The sequence below is a fragment of the Bos indicus genome, chromosome 3, assembly GCF_029378745.1.
Source record: "Bos indicus isolate NIAB-ARS_2022 breed Sahiwal x Tharparkar chromosome 3, NIAB-ARS_B.indTharparkar_mat_pri_1.0, whole genome shotgun sequence".
NCBI lineage: Eukaryota > Metazoa > Chordata > Mammalia > Artiodactyla > Bovidae > Bos > Bos indicus.
In genome coordinates this window covers 86,969,530-86,982,071 of record NC_091762.1, presented here as the reverse complement: position 1 = coordinate 86,982,071, position 12,542 = coordinate 86,969,530, and the positions used below count along the sequence as shown (strand labels likewise).

At 40.2% G+C, this 12,542-nt stretch overlaps 1 protein-coding gene across 5 annotated transcripts in view; it reads left to right on the top strand.

Moving 5' to 3' along the window:
* Positions 1–6,106: 6,106 nt before the first annotated feature.
* Positions 6,107–12,542, top strand: part of FGGY (FGGY carbohydrate kinase domain containing) — a 525,569-nt gene continuing 519,133 nt past the window's right edge. For 3 of the 5 annotated variants that reach the window (XR_011564145.1, XM_070780298.1, XM_019957367.2), the window contains exon 1: positions 6,107–6,224. The gene's annotated coding sequence lies outside the window, so the exon portion shown is untranslated. Of the gene's footprint in view, positions 6,225–6,303; positions 6,475–12,542 lie in introns of those variants that run through there. The other 2 variants (XM_019957369.2, XM_019957370.2) reach the window with 2 other exon arrangements.

Sequence of the window (12,542 nt, the reverse complement as noted above, 5' to 3'; positions counted from 1 at the left end):
GCTCATTAGGACTTTTAGAATGTTTTGGCTTCCTGTGTCTTCCAAGGTTGGGGAGTTGTGAACAATCATGTGTGTTAATTGCAAGAGTATGGACAGGCAAGCTAGAATGCCAACAGAGGGGTTTTAATTGAAATACTCCTTTCATGCCCAGGAGACTTATTAATTAGAGCCCTAAGTTGACTTCTTTCAGAGAAAGGTGGTCGGGGATAGCCCCCTGTTAATGTCAGAAGAGTTGGTGAAAGGCACAAAATAGTAAGACAGATTTTGGTTTTGGGGTGGATGGTCGAGCAGATTCAGGGGGTCCCTCGAGGCCTGATCCACCTTTGCTGTCAGGTCTCTTCCGCATGACCTTTGTCATGGGTGGGATCTCCCGTGGTGGCTCCCGGCACCTGGGAAACTCCATGGACAGAGGAGCCTGAAAGGCTACAGTCCACAGGGATCATAGAGTTGGACACAGCTGAGTGACAGCACAAGCATGATACCTGCTATCACAGAGCACTGTGATAGTTGCTGAGACTGTAAAGTAGAAGGCATAGGTCTTGCCCTCCACAGGCTTCTGATCTAGGTAATGGGGCATCCCTGGAGGCTCAGATGGTAAAGAATCCACCTGCAATGCAGGAGACCTGGGTTTGATCCCTGGGTTGGGAAGATCCCCTGGAGGAAGGCATGGCAACCTACTCCAGTATTCTTGCCTGGAGAATCCTCATAGACAGAGGAGCCTGGTGGGCTACAGTCCATAGGGTCGTCAGACATGACTGACTGACTAAGCATGGCACAGCACATAAAACTATGAAGCAAGGACCAAGTACTATCCATTCAGCACTGGGACACGTGCTTTAAGACCTATCTCAAGAAATAAATTACTGTTCTCCAAAGAAACTACAATGAGGTTAAGCAATGTTCTCCAGGTCATTCAAGAAACAAGTAGGACTTGAAAAAGAACCCAGGTTTGTCTGCTTTGATGACTTTGTGCTTCTCACAGGACTGTGAACAAGGGCATCAGGGCAGGCGAGTAAGGAGAAGGAACTTTACCAGGTGTCTTAGGGCCAGTGCCACATGAGTAAAACATGATGACTGTTACAGAAGCTTAGAAAACAAGAGATGTGTTGAGGCCTGCTGAGGAAGCAGGTCCTCAATTAGATGCTGAAGGCAGATTATGAATCCAGTAAGAGAAGGATGGAGGGTGGAGGGATAGGCTTTCCAGGTTGAAGGAGGCATAGTGTGTGCAAAGGTGGAAGCTGGAAAAATGCGACCTTTGGGTTTGTGCTGTGCAGTGTAGAGCAGTGGAGAGAGCACCGCCTGCTCCAAACTTACTAACAGTGCAACCTGAGGCCAATCAGCTAATCTCCCCTTACGCCTCAGTTTCTCTAGTTGCCAGTGGTTGTGATAGTAGCCACTTTACAAGGTTGTTGAAGACCCTTAGGTCTTCAGTGTATGTAATGCACCAGGCTCCTCAGAATCACCAATTTCAGACTTCAATTGAAATCACGTTCCCTCTGTCATAGTATCCCACATCCAGTCCTACCTGCAACTGGATCTATCTACATGGATTCAGTTGCAGTTCTCTCTCTCTCTCTCTCTCTCTCTCTCTCTGTATGCTTATATATTGAATGTCTGTTTCGTGTCTGTCAGTTTCATGATGACATGGACAATATCTGTTCTTCTCAACACCATCTCCATAAAGAACAGACTTTCGGACTCAGTGGGAGAGGGAGAGGGTGGGATGATTTGAGAGAATAGCTTTGAAACATATACATTAGCATATGTAAAATAGATGACCAGTGGGAGTTTAATGTATGATAAAGGGTACCCAAAGCTGGTACTCTGACAAGTTGGAAGGATGGGATAGGGAATGAGGCGGAAGGGAGGTTCAGGACAGAGGGGACACGTGTATGCCTATGGCCAATTCATACTGATATATGGCAAATACCATAACAATACTGTAAAGTAACTATCCTCCAATTAAAATAAATATATAAATTAAAAAAAAGTCTCTCAAACTGTTAGATGTGTGAATACATAAGTGTCTGAATTCATGAATAAATGAATAAGCATACCTATTTCTGTGCCATGACTCTAAGAATCTCAGGGAAAATATGTCTTCTCCGTAGTGGGGAAGGGGTGGTTACTTAGAAAAAGCTTTCAGAGAATGCAGTTGGAGCATCAGAGGGTCACCATGGATCACCAGGGAGAGCACCAGGTCTCCTGTCTGCCTCCTGGTGTTGCACATAATAGTCTCTGAACAGGAAGGAAATTACACAAACTTCCACTTCAGCTGGTTCCAGTGTCACAACCCAGCTCTTTCTGTCTCACTTAAATCTGATGTGCTGCGTCACTGATGTGACTTGTGACCTGTCTAATGGACGACGACTTTGCGTGATCCCCACACTGCCTGCCAATAACCTAGAGTGGATGTCAAGACTTTCCAATAATTGAGTCTTTTAATCCAATGTGACATGATAATCCTTTATGCTTAGTGGAAATAAACAGATGCACTAATAACTACTAAGCATTTGATACATTCTAGTTCCATGATAGAGGTAAGGATAGAGAGCTGAAGGAGGCTATAATCCCACCTAAAGTGAAGCAGTGTACACATAGTACACATAATAATTGCAGCTTTCAAGTTACGGTTATGTATATCATCTTAGTCTTCCTTGTAGCCATGAAAAATGGGAAAGTATGGATAATATTTGCGTTATTTGATCCCAATATAAAGGAAACTTAGGCAACTGGGGTTGGTTCAGGATATAGGTCTGGTTTCAGGGCAGATTTGAACTGAGTGTCCAGATCTCATGATTATCAATTTAGGGATCTTTCTTTTGTATCTCATTGTCACTCACTAGCTTTATACTGGTCAACAGTGTACAGATGCCTGGAATGTCACAGTCCCCCTACACCCTGTAATATATTTTTGATGCACTCTTGTGATGGGACATCAGAATCTAATAAATCAGGGGCTGGCAAGCTAAGGCACACTGGGTCACACTGGCCATTGTATGCCTTTGTAAAGTTGTATTGAAATAGTTACACCCACTTATTTACTTTTATCTATGGTTGCTTTTGCCCTACAAAAGCAGAGTTGAGTAGTTGCAACAGAAACTAGATGACTTACAAAGTCCCCCAAATTCACTATTTGGTGCTTTATAGAAAAAGTTTGCCACCTCCTAGAATAAATGAATGGAGTGGAAGTACAGCAAGTCCCCTACATACAAACCTTCAAGTTGCAAAGTTTCAAAGATGTGAATGTGTCTCTGTAGGCCAGCTGTTGTATGGTACTACTGTAATTTTCAAGATACTTTACTATAAAACTAAAAATGTTTTATTTATTTATTTTTTATGTGTTTGCTGTATGAAAAGTATTACAAACCTACTACAGTACAGTACTATATAGCCAATGTGTCAGTTGGGTACCTAGTCTAACTTTGTTGGACTTAATGAATGTGCTCACAAAACAGAACTCATTCATATGTAGGAGACTTGTAGCAGATGAAAAAAAAATAGATTTGTTCATGCACAATAGGCAGTGGGTCATAGTTGAAAAAGAAAATGAGAACAGGCCACAAAATTATGCCTCTATCACTTGGCTGGATGACACTGAACAAGTCATTTACACTCTCAGGTCTGCTTCTGCATCTATCACAGAGTTGCTCCAGGATTTCTGTGACATAAAGTATACATATCAGTTATGGTTATGTTTGGCCCCATGGACAGAAAACACAAAATTGCGGTGTCTTGCACAAGAAAGCAGTTTCTTTCTTACAAGTGGAAGTGGGCAGTGGGTATTGGTCTGGTTCTGCTTGGTGTTAGAAACTCAAGCCCTTGCACCTTGGGGTGTGTAAACTTCATTCCTGAAATCCTCTCATGGTCCAAGATGGCTGCTGGAGCTCCAGCCACTGCGCTATTGCTGCTATTACCACTGACGACAGCATGATGATAAGAGGAAACAAACCCAAATCAAATACAAATGCCTAGTAACAGAGACATCTATAAAGGCCAGGAAGAAAACCCACATTAATTCAAGTCTAGCCAGGATGAGATCTCCTGTCATAGTTTCTAAGGCAAGCAGTATATTCATTTATTCTATTCCTGAGGTACAACTGAGGAAGGTTCAGAAGGCATCTTACATGTGTTCAGCTTCTAACACTTCACCAAGTATTTCTATATTTATTACCTTATTTACTCATCACAATACTCTGGAAAGGTAAGATGAACAGGTCTTAATATTATTATTCCTACTGTATTAATACATTATGATTCACACAGGTGCCGAGAAGCAGATCCTAGTACTTCTCACATTGCCAAAGGGTCCATGGTTAAAGCTTTGGCTATTTGTTGGAATATGAAGGTGAATAGCCATGGTGTAGAAGAAAGAAAATGACCCTGTGGGGATGGGTAGAGTTGCCACCCCAAAATGTCTCTTTGGCATGCAAATTATTTACAGCTGAAAAAATTCAAAGCCCAAGACGACTCAGGAAAAAGCTCTGATGTCCCCCCTTAGCTGCCTAAAGAATGCAGACAGGGAACCTTTTCCAAGAAGCTATCATAGATAACTATAGCATGAACTAGGTATGGTAGACTGGGAGAAACCTGGGAAGGTTTTTTTTCTCTAATTCTGTTCTGTGTCCTACTGTCTCTGTGCATCCAGAAAACATTTGTTTACTAAACATTTTATTTTCCATCTTCATGTAAACTGCCTTCCTCCCTTCTGAAAACTCAAACCACACCTCCAACATCTTTGTCTTTTTTTTTTTTTTCAATCTTTAGTTGAGGATGGTCTTTCCCATGTACACATGTGATTAAACTTTCATTTGGTTTTCTCCCACTGATCTGTAAATTCAATTCTTGACCAGCCAGAAGAACCTAGAAGGGTAGAAAAGAACTTCCTCCTGACAACCCCAATCCAGGAGCCCTAGGAACTAATCACACGGCCTCAGCCTCACTGAGCCAGTATCCTCACCTGTAAGACCAAGAGAAGAACATGTATTTGGGGTAGTTATGAGGAGAGCAGAGTGACTATCACAGACATGGCACACACCCCAGTTCAGTGCAAGCACAGAGATTACCTAGGCTTACCTCTCAGAGCTGGCATGTCCTTGGACAATAACTTCCTTTTACTGTAACTTCATCTCCTTTTCTAGGAAAATAAAGAATTTAGACTTGATAACTTATCTTCCAAATGCCTGGGAGCCTGACTTTTTAAAAGACATGGCTCAGGTTTAAGCTAAGTTTGTGGAATCTTCCCTCCTGTTACTTACTGGGTGTCTCAGAACAAGCTAAAAAACGTTTCAGACTCCCTGCATCTGTAAACTAGGGACAACTAGGACCTAGAGAACTGGAAATGTAAGGATAGTGAAGATTAAATGAGATAGGTGTGTCCAGGACCCACCAGACTGTAATTTCCTTAAAGGCTGGAACCCATTTGTAGATTTACAAACTGTGACACTTCTTCTCATGGTTGCTCACAAAATTAGATGAGAAAATTTAAATAAAGTATCAGGAATAGGATCTGGCACAAACTAAAAACATTTGATAAATATTATTAGAAGGGCTTCCCTCTTAGCTCAGTCGGTAAAGAATCTGCCTGTAATGCAGGAGACCCAGACTCGATTCCTGGGTCAGGAAAATGCCCTGGCGAAGGAAATGGCAACCCATTCCAGTATTCTTGCCGTGGAGAATCCCATGGACAGAGGAGCCTGGCAGGCCACAGTCCATGGGGTCGCAAGAGTCGAACACGACTTAGCGACTAAACCACTACCACTTTATTTTAGCAACTGTCTGCATGAGTCCTGATGTTCAGTGCATTGTTGAAACGCAAAGTTACAGGATACACGCTGGACACATACCAGCGGCTACGAAAAGTTTGCATGGATAAATTCTGCTAGAAGAGCCTGCAGAGCAGGAAACTCGAGGCCTGAGAGGACAGACCCACTTCAGGCCTTAAAAGTCCCTGAGAGGGTGGAAGAACCTGTTAAGAGACTGAGGTCCACACGACTCGCCGGGGCCATATGACCGCAGGAGCAGGCAGGGGCCAATCCCCGGCCCGGTTCAAAGGGCCAATCGCGGCACGTTTTACAAGGGCCCCGGCTGGAGGGGGCGGGGCCGCGCGCGGGGCGGGGCGGAGCCTCAGCTGCCCCTGTGGACCGCCCAGTCCAGGCCCGGTGGGGCTCCGCTCAGCAACCTGCAGAGCCCTGATAGCTAAAATGTAATTTCAGATTGGACAAGTAAGTGACCCTCCTCTCAGTCCCACGTGTGTACCAGGGGCTTTACAGAAGCGCAGGCTCGCAGCGCGAACGTTCTCCAACCGGAGAGCGTATCTGGCCCAAGCTTCCCTCCCCTTTCCCGCAGTCGCCTCCTCCTCTTCCTCCTCTCACCGCCTGAGTCTTAACGCCAGCGCCAGCCGGGCCCTTGGCCTCGGAGATCTTGTTGAGTCCCCTGTGTTCTGGGTGAGGTGTCCGGCCACTCAAGAGACGGGTGGGCCTTTTCTGCATTCCCCCATGCTGCCTAAGATGTGTGGAACCCTGGGTCCTCTGCAGTCACTATCCAGTTAATTATGTTAATTTCCTCGCTTTCCCCTCATCCCCTCAGGGCCCTCTACCACCTTATTTCCGGATATTTCCTGGTAAAGAATCCGCCCGCAATGCAGGAGACCGAGGTTCGATCCTTGGGTTGGAAAGATTCCCTGGAGAAGGAAAAGGCTACTGGCCTGTAGAATTCCATGGACTATATAGTCCATGGGGTCGCAAAGAGTCGGACACGAGGGAGCAACTTTCACCTAGGCATTTTTGAGCCTTTTAATTTCAATCTGGCTACTGTAAGGCATTTTAAGACCTGTGTTGCTTGTAGCTTTCAACGCTTTCAGCAACTTGTAATTTTTGAAGTTTAGATTAGATGGTATAATGCCCTTTGGCTACAGTTATCCTGGGTAGAAACGGCCTAGAAGTATCTTTCCATTTTTATTAATGACCTTTCTTTTTAAGAACAAGATGCAAAATGGTGAATTTCCCTAATCCTTGACTATGTTCCACTAAAGCACTTTTCATGTCTTAACATTTGTCTCTAAAGAGTCTCTGATATTGTCTCTAAAGAGTCAAGTCATTTACAAAATATTGAAAAGCAGTCATCATTAGATTAATTTTTAAAATACGGTATTAGGGGGAGGAATTGATGATGCTTTTGAATTGCAGAGCAGTGAGAAGGCAACCTGCCTTTTAGTTTGTGGCTGGTGTATAGAGGGTAGAGTTCTGTTTTATTTTGCTTGCTTTTCCCCCCTTCCCTGTAATCCACCAAATGTGCATCCTCAAGTTGTAGTTAAGTTGTCAGCTGGGTCTTCCAGCCTTCTGGCTGCCTCCTGGTCTTCTGGGAGTTTCCTGTTAATGAGGTCCTGTCCTTGGCTTTTGACCTGGTGGTCACTGGCCTGACTCTTGGAGGGATCAGCTAAGGAGAACTTCCTGGTGGCAGGCTCAGAAAACTCTTTATTAAGGATGATTGAAGGAACCCAGAGGGTAAGAAGGCCTGGAGATTGATTCTGAGGGGAAGGGAGTCTCCCTGCTGGCTTTGGAAGTCAAAACATGTGTACTGGAAGAAGGAACTAACCCAGAGGGTGGAGATCTGTGTCTTTCTGGGTGAAGTTAAGTTTACTGGGCGGAGACTGGACCTTCTTCCAGGCTGTGTTAATTGTTACTATCAGTAATTGTTACTAGGGACCTTGTCTTTTCCTAGAATCTGGTTCCCTTTCCCTAACCTACTTCACTTAGTTCAAATCACCATCTGTTATCAGCTGGTTCTGAAAACGGTTTCAGGTAGTGAATCTTCCCCACCCCCACCCCTAAATATTTGAAATAATTATTTTACCAGAATGCACTACATACAGTATTCAGCCTCTTACCTGCCCCTATTTTTATACGGTGGAATTTAGAGTCTACTCAGATTATGTAAGGGGAGGCACCCAAACCAGCTCTTGCGTTCATTTGTTTGTTCCCTGATTTGGGAACCTGCTCTGGGCCTGAGCACTGTGATAGGCTCTGGGAAAGCAAGGATTGGTCTTTGCTTTCAAGCTTTCATCCATTCTGCTTCTGTCTAGTCTGGCAAAGGAGATTATATGATACTGAGATTGGTGCTGTAGCAAGGTATAAGAAGATTCTCCCCTGTAATGGACTGTATGGGAAAAAAAATCTAAAAAAAAAGAATGGATATTGCTGATTCACTTTGCTGTACACCTGAAACTAACACAACATTGTTAACCAACTATACTCCAATAAAAATCAATTTTAAAAGATTCTCAGGAGTTGAGAGAAGTCCAAATGGCCCACTATAGGGCCATCAGTATGACTGGGCTGGAGAAAGACATGCTGACCTGGGACAGCATGGGCAAAGCTACGCAAGGCTGGTGCACTACTGATTATGGGCAGACAGGAGAGAGTGAAGTGGGAAATCGCCAAAAAGGAGGGTGGGAGAGTGCAAAGGCCAGCTCAGGGAGGGTCAGGTGAATCAGGTTAAGGAGTGAAATGTATCTCTAGAGCAAGCAGCAGCTAGTGAAGTGACTGACACTCAGGGATGTGTTTTAGAAAGTTAATTCTGGCTGCAGGGTGGCAAATGAAGTGGTGAGGACTGAAGAGAGTAATTTAATGCAGGTGAGAGATGGGTTAGCATAGTTATGGGACTAGAAGAAAGGGATTAGAATAGAATGCTTAAGAATTAATTACTGATTGAATGTAGGAGATAAGGAAAGAATATAGCAGTCAGGGTACCCTGGAAAAGAAAAGGCATTCACCACTGGGATATTTTTCAGCAGCTTTATTGAGGTATACCTGGCATAAGGTAAACTGTACATATATAAAGTGTCTAATTTGAGAAGTTTTACTATTATCCGTGGCACTATCATCACAACCAAGATAAAGAACACTTCTTATACCCCCGTTGATTTCTTGTGCCCTTTTCTAATTCCCTCCAAGAACCAGTGAGCTGCTTCCTGTCAGGATACATTATTTAAACTTTTTTAGAATATTTTTCTGTAGGGTCATACAATATGTATCTTTTATGTATGGTGACTTTTCTTTAGCATGATCCTCTTGAAATTTGTCCAGGTGGTATGTGCATACATGGTTTATGTTTTGTTTTTCTGAGTAGTATTCCATTGTACAACTATGCCATATTTAGTTTATCCATTAACCTCTTGATGGACATTTGAATTATTTGCTGCTTCTTGGCTACTACACGTAAAGCTGATATGATTACTTGTATAAATGTCTTTGTGCAGCCTTTCTTTCTCTTGGTTAAATACTTAGAAGTGGAATGGCTAGTTTACACGGTAGGTGTGTATTTAACTTTTTAAGATGCATCCAATCTGTATTTCAGAGTGATTCTAGTTTGCCCCAACTGCTGTGGTCACTTTTAAATTTTAGTTATTCTATTAATGTGGAATTCTTTCATGGGGTTTTAATGTGTACTTCCCTAATGACTAATAATCTCAAGCTTCTTTTCTTGTGCTTATTTCCCCGTATATATTTCATACATCTTGGTTGAAGTGTTTATTAAATCTTTTGTCCATTTAAAAAAATGACCTATTTCTTTATTGATTTTTGAGAGGTTTTTATGTATATTCGCATTACAAGTTTGTTTTTTTTAAATCATAGTTGTGATTTGGAAAAATTTTCTCCCATTTTGTGGCTTATATGTTCATTTTCTTAACAGTGTCTTGAAAAGCGGAGTTCTTAATTTTGGTGAAGTTTAATTTATCAATTTGTAATTTTAATGATGTCTGTTTTATCAGTTTATTCTTTTATGGATCATGGTTTTGGTATCTAAGAAGTTGAGCTTGGTCTGAGATCTCAGATAGTTTGTCCTATTTTTTTTTTAAAGAAGCTTTATTTATTATTTTATATTACATCCAGGATCTATTTTATGTTAACCTGTAGAACAAGATATGGCCAGGTTTATTTTTTGCCTATGGTATCAGCTGTTCCAGTACCATTTGATAAAAAGCCTATCCTGTGTCTCATGAAGTGTCTTTGTACCTTTGAATAGAATCAGTTTACCATATGTATATGTGGACCCATTTCTGGATGTTTTATTTCATTACATCCATTTCTTTGTCTATTTTAATGCTATTACCACTTCGTTTTGATGACTATAGCTTTGTAATATTAAAGTCAGGTAGAATATCCTTCCACTTTTTTGTTTTTAAAGTTGTTTTGGTTATTCTACATCTGTTACATTTCCATATTAATTTTACAATCATTTCAAAATAAAGCCCTGCTTAGATTTTAATTGCAATTTAGTTTAATCTATACATTAATTTGGGGAGAGAATTGATGTCTTAAATTTTGTTTTCTATCCTTGGACAGAGTATATCTATTCATTTATTTAGGTCTTCCTTAATTTCTTTCAACAGTGTTTTTTTAGCTTTCATAGATGGATCTTTGTCAGATTATCTGTAGGTCGTTCACATTTTTTGATGCTGTTGAAAATAATGTCCTTTTAGGTTTCAGCTATCAATTGTTTGTTGCTACTTGTATATTGACCGTGTATCTTGCCATCTTGCTAAATTACTTATTTAGTTCTAGTAACTTTTTGCTGGTACCATCAGATTGTCTATCTGATCATGTTATCTGTGAAAAAAGACAATTTTACTTCTTCCTTTCAATAAGAATGTCTTAACTTTTCTTGCCATAGTACACTGGCTAGAATCTCCTGTGCTGAGAGGTTTCATTAATTTTTTAAATGAAGAATGGGTGTAATATTTTGTCAGTTGCTTTTTTCTGTAACTATTGAGATCATAATTTTTTCAAAGACTGGTCAGTTACATATATTGATTTTTTTTTTTTTTTTGAACGTTAAATTAACCTTATATTACTGAGATAGATCCCATTTGGCCAGGACCTACTATCCTTTTTATATTTTGTTGGATTCTATTTGCTAAAATTTTAAGAATATTTGCATCTATGTTAATGTTTGGTAATGATATAATTTTCTTTCCTTATATTGTCTTTTAAGTTTTGTTATCAAGATAATTCTGGCCTCATAGAATGATCAGGGAAACATTTATTTCTCTTCAGTTTTCTGTAAGGGTTCATGTAGAATTGACATTGTTTCTTTCTCAGATGTTTGGTAGAATTCATCAGTGAAGCCATTTAGCCATTTGAGTTTTCTTTTTTTAATGGAGGAGACAGAAAAGTCAATTGACTTAATAATAGAGGACTGTGCAGATTATCTGTTTCTTCTTGAGTGAGGTTTGATAGTTTCTGTTAATATATTTAAAGGAATCTGTACATATCATCTAAGGTGCTCATAATACTTTTATTACCATTTAAACATTTATAGAATCTGTTGTAATTTCATTTCCCTCATTCCAAATACTGGTTATGTGTCTCTTTTCTCTTTATTTTCTTGATCATTCTTGCCAGAAATTTATTAATATTATGGATCTTCTGAAAGAGTCAGCTTTTTGTTTTCATTTATTCTCTTTATTATTTTTTAATTTATTGATACTTACCCTAAATTTTATTTTCTTTCTTCTGCTAACTTTGGATCCCTCTTACCCTTTTTTTCCCTAATGTATTAAGGTACAAATTACGGTCATTTACTTGAGACGTCTTTTCTAATATAGGCATTTGAGTCTGTAAATTTTTAAGCATGGCTTCAGCTGCATCCCACAAGTTTTGTTGTTTGTATTTTCATTCAGTGAATACATTTTCTAGTTTTTTAAAGTGTCTTTTTGACCTATGGTTTATAGAAGTGTGTCAATCGGTCTCCAAATATTTGAGGATGTTCCACATATCTATTATTGATTTATAATTTAGTTCCATTTAAGTCACAGAAAGTAGTTTATATGATTTGAATTTTTTTACCTTTTTGAGACTTGCTTTATGGCCCAGAATATGGTCTGTCTTGTATTAGGTTGGTGCAAAAGTACTTGCAGTTTTACAGTGTTGAACTTTGCTGTTTTATACTGGAATACATTCTTAAGTGTGGTTATGTTATATGTCATTTTAATGCACATTTCTCACTTTATTTTTTTGTTAATGACTTATTACTTACTGTTTATTTTATATTTATTTTAGACTAGGGAAATGATGTTAGATAACAAAAGTGAATTCAAGTGATTTGCTTATTAGAATTTGCTTATTCAAAGTGAATCATAAAGCAATGTAGACAACTCACAGCATCAGCAATGCATCTGGCTCAAAACTGCTAATGAGTGTACAAAAAGCAGTCGTGGCTCAAGAAGTTGTGCAAACGAGATGAGAGCCTTGAAGATAAAGAGCATAGTGGCCAGCCATTGGGAAGCTGACAATCACTAGTTGAGAGGATCATCGAAGCTGATGCTCTTACAACTACATGAAAAGTTGCCCAAGATCTCAGTGTCGACCATCCTACATTCATTTGGTATTTGAAACAAATTGGAAAGATGAAAAAGGTTGATAGGTGTGCCTCATGAGCTGACCGAAATTCAAAAAAATTGTCATTTTGAAGTGTCATCTTCTCTTATTGTATGCAACAGCAACAAACCATTTCTTGATCGGATTGTGATGTGTGACAAA